The sequence below is a fragment of the Pipra filicauda genome, unplaced genomic scaffold (assembly GCF_003945595.2).
Source record: "Pipra filicauda isolate LSUMZ 115617 unplaced genomic scaffold, ASM394559v2 scaffold126_size2276778_pilon, whole genome shotgun sequence".
Taxonomy (NCBI): Eukaryota; Metazoa; Chordata; class Aves; order Passeriformes; family Pipridae; genus Pipra; species Pipra filicauda.
Genome location: NW_024103729.1, coordinates 2,071,845 through 2,076,407, shown reverse-complemented (window position 1 = coordinate 2,076,407; position 4,563 = coordinate 2,071,845).

Below are 4,563 nucleotides of genomic sequence, written 5' to 3'. Positions count from 1 at the left end.
CTCTAAAAGAAAAGTTTGCCCCATAAAACTGGAAGAGAAGAAATAGGTGATGTGAACATGGATGTGCTGATCAACACAAGGGAAGCACAGGAAAAGTGCAGGTATGGGCATCAAGCCAGTTGTGCCATTTAGTAGAGAAAAAAATTAGAATTGATAAGAACAAAGTAAAATTGAAAAATATACAATACCTAAATTCACTAATCATGTGAATTAGCCTGGAGTGATAAGAGACAGAAATTTGAAACCTTTGTCATAGTGTCTGGCAGCAGTTTAGAAAGCAAATAGGGCCTAAGGAAGTAGAATTAGATGGAGAGGACTACACTTATCAGTAATTAAAGCACTATTCTGAGAAAAAGCAAGGCAAAGCCACTTATTATTGCTAACTACCTTGAGTGTCATGTTACACAGAAAATACAAAAATACAACTGTAAAGGTGAGCACAAATATCTATAAAGGCATCACTTTCTTCAGATTCTATGGATAGTAATACAGTTTTTAAAGAAATTCTCTTTGCCATTTGTTTACAGTGAATCCCAGGCATTCTAATCCTTAAAGATTTTATAGTATAGAGTACTAGACTATAAGTGGCTGTTAGAAGCATTTCACAAAAAAACCCCATATGGCACCTCAATATATCTTAGTACATGGCTTGTCTGTGATCCTACAGTTTAGGCATGCCCATAATGCATGTTCATAACACATTGATACAATGGAGTATCTCAGAATACATTTCAGAATATTCAGATACTTGCTATTTTTGTAGAGTCTCTGTATTTGCCTTTTATAAAAGGAATTGCCTTTAAATGCTGCTCAGCTTTTTGTTCAGTCTCATCTAACAGGAACAGCATCTTAGACCGCTTACATAGTATTTTTGGTGGCCTGTTTATGGGAGTGTGACAATTAAAAATGAAGGTGTGTAAATCATTACAGGAATAACTAAGAGCAATTGTTTTCTGTCCTGGCAAATAATGGAAGACTTTGTTCAGCCATACAGAGACACAGAAGGAATTGTGGGGAAGTCTGGGAAAACTGTCAGCACTCAACTGAGTCAGTCTGTATCCTTGGGGCAACTTAAGCTCCCTGTGTACACAAATGGAAGTCCAGGGCATGTTGGCTGGGTCAGGTACAAATGTGCTTTGCTTTGGCTCTAGAAAGGCAAACTGTGGAGGTTCTATCATGAGTCCTTTTTTTCCTTTCCATCCCCTTCTTTTCTACAGCCCAAAGTGGAGCTTTAGTACTGAAGAAGGTAGCTTCTAAATCATGTAGGATGTAGCAGTAGGATTTGGGACAGAAGGCATTTGACCAGCAAGTTAATGACTAGGCTGAATGCCTGGGTATAGGGATGCCTTCCTGAATGTGTCAGGTCAGAGAAATTTAGTTCATAATAAAGGGTGTGGGTTTTTAATTTTCCAAAATAACTCTTAATTTCAAACTGAGTATTCACCAACAATGTGTTTTTTGCAATGGCAATAGTGGAATGAAAAGAAAAATATAATTGATTACAGCTAAATTCAGAGGCTGAAAGAGTCATTCCAAGAGCAGGTTTGCTGAAAGGCTGTAGCTGGTTCTGGTATGCCTTTTAACATCCACCCTGGATTCCCAGCTGTGCTTCATGACCCCTTGTCATTGCTTTGCAGGGATTGTATCACCAAGTAGTTCACTACAGTTTCTTGAGGGCCAGGGTTGATTCTATCCTTTGACTTCCATATGCTGCTCATTTACTTGACAAACTATTTTAGAAACAAACAAAACCAAAACCGTAAGTACTAAGGTGTCAACAAACCCAAGTGTATGTATGTTTGCTCATTCATTTATTAAGCATGCTCATTACTATTAAGCACATCTCTCTCACATCCAGCATGTCTCCTATAGCTAGAGGGACAGCTTATTCCCTTGGTCCAGCTCGGACGTGTGTTGAATAAAGACAGAAGTGAACTGGTCCATATAAAACTGTGTTTGTCACTTTTTTTCTCAAAGTCTGCTAATCTTCATCCAGATATTTACTGCTACAAGGTTGGTGCTTGGCAGAGTTCCCAGCCTACCCGACTGCCCTTTGTATTTCCTTCTTAGGAAGACAAGGTGTGGCAATACTTCTGAGACAAAAATCAGTACAGGTTTAGGGACTTTATGTGTCTTTCTTTCCACACCCTATCTCCTTTTGCCAAATGATTGATGTGGAGGACTAGGACTTTTCCTCTAAGAAACCATGTACCACAAGGAGGATGATGCAATATAAAGTGATGCTGGAAGTCTTCATTCCTCACCAATTTTGATAAGCTATAGTATGTGAGGAGAGATAAGTGATGATAAATAAAGGAAGAGGAAGCATGTTTACAAGTAGGATGCTTGAAAGTGGGAAAGGCTGCAGCACAAATGGCCTGTGAGATCCAGTGAGGATACTTGAAATAGCCTGACTTTAAGCTGATTGAATAAAGAACTGACACAAGCTCATAGCATGGACAGAGACACTCCAGGCCCAGCAGAGGCAGGGAATTTTGAAGTCAGGACTCAAGCGAGCCAATGCCTTGGGACTGGAACAGTTTTGGCACAAATCATGTTAGAGCTTAAATCCAAGTTGCTGAGTGAGAAATTACATAAAATATGAATATATCTCTACCTTGAAAAATTGGGCCTACTTTGTGCAACTTACAAATGCAACTTTTTGAATTTGTTTATTTACCATGGCATGCATTGTGAAGCTGCAGAAGGATGAAGAATCTGCTTTCTGAACTGATGTTGAATCTGAAGCAAAATCATTGCAAATTTAAGCCTGCAAAATTATTATTAAGCACTGAAAATTGCCGATTAAAGCAAGAAGTATGCATAAAGATTTCGACAGACTCACTCCCCTGTTCAACGTGAGATGTTTATTCCTCTGCTGCGTTCACTGCCAGCAGGCTTTTAATGTTTCCTAAATCACACAAGCCAAAACACCTTGCTGTGTCTGTCCCAGAGCAGTACTTCTCTGGGAGACTAAGAATGCTGACCTCAGGAATGCAGGAGCAGACATATTTGTTGCGAGACTCCGCAGAAATCAGTCTTCTGCTGAAAATTACTGTCTTTATACAAAACTATCACTGGCTTCTGAAATAATAATATCATACTTTAACAAACTGCTAATACAGCCCAAATCTTCCCTTCTTGAAATCTATAGGAGCTTTCACCGTGGTTTAAACAGGGCATGACTAACGTGACAGTATACATTTGACTAAGAGATGAACATTAAATAAACCTCAAAACTAAGCTATATTTAATATTCTTAATTTAAAGTTGATATATGGTGGCATCAGACAGCTCTTAATTAAAAAGGCTCAAACCAAACAAAAATACAAATAAAGGCTTGCTAAAATCCTAACTTATTTTGTAATCATGCATTGCAATAGCAGTTGTTTTTGCTGGTCTGATCTGCCTTTCTGTTGGCTGGGTTCCCTTTCTGTGACAGATGTGCTATTTATGGAAGGGGATTCTGAATATTTTAAAGCACTGACTGTTAGGATCATCTCATTCCCAGCCTTTAAAATGAAAGAGAACAAAATGCCAAATAACTTCCCAAAGAAAAACCTCCAAACTGAACAGATACCTATTTAATCATTAAAAAAGAAAGGGGGGGGGGAAGCAAAATCAGATTGTCTGATTTTTACAAGAAATGAATACGTACGTACAGCAGCCTAGTTTTTGCTGTGCAACATTTTCTGATTTAACACGATATTTGGTATTAGTCTTCACTTTTAAAAAAGTGATGCTCTTTTAGAGAAAAAAATAAATCATAAGGTACACAGGTTCCTAGGGAAAGAATATGTGCCTGAAAATTTGGCTGCTTTCTTTCTCAGCCATATTGGCAGGTCGAATGAAAGATAGCGCTTCTCTGGGCAAATCTGGCCTCACAAGGAGCTGTTTATTTCTGCAGTTGGCCAGAAACCATTTATATTCTCTTATACATATGATAAATATTATTTACCTAAAGAATTCTTTCAGTGAAATATTTTCAGAGCTAACACGTTAATCTTCCCAATTCTGTTCTCGTGCTGGGTATCAGCTTGCGGTATTCGCAGGTAGAGGGAGAGGGAGCTGAGAGAAGTCACCGACATAGTGGGGGAGATTCTACTCTTTAAACAGGTAGATCTCATGGTTTGTTTTACCTCACCTGCTGGTTTAGCCTTCTGGGAAGGTAATTCAGGTTATAGTAAACTGCAGTGTGGTTCTCATTCTCCCTTTGGAGACACAGTGACAATGAAAACAGAACCATTTTTGCTTATTAGGCATTTTAAAAAAATCAGATTAGTAGTTTTTAATGTTTTTCTCTTTGCATATTTTTCATTATACATGCAAAATACTTTATTGTGCTTTTAAGTTTTCCAGAAAATAAGCCTTTTTTGACACTTATAAAAATCTAATTCCCACAATTACTCCTGCAGTCTGTGCAGAGGGTGATACCAATTTAACGTATGCAGCGGCTGAACAACATGCATGCTATTAATCTCAGAAGGTAACAGAAAGCCATTAAGTAGGTGATGTGATATTTTTAATTATTATTTCTGCTGGTTTTATGTTTCAAAATTATTT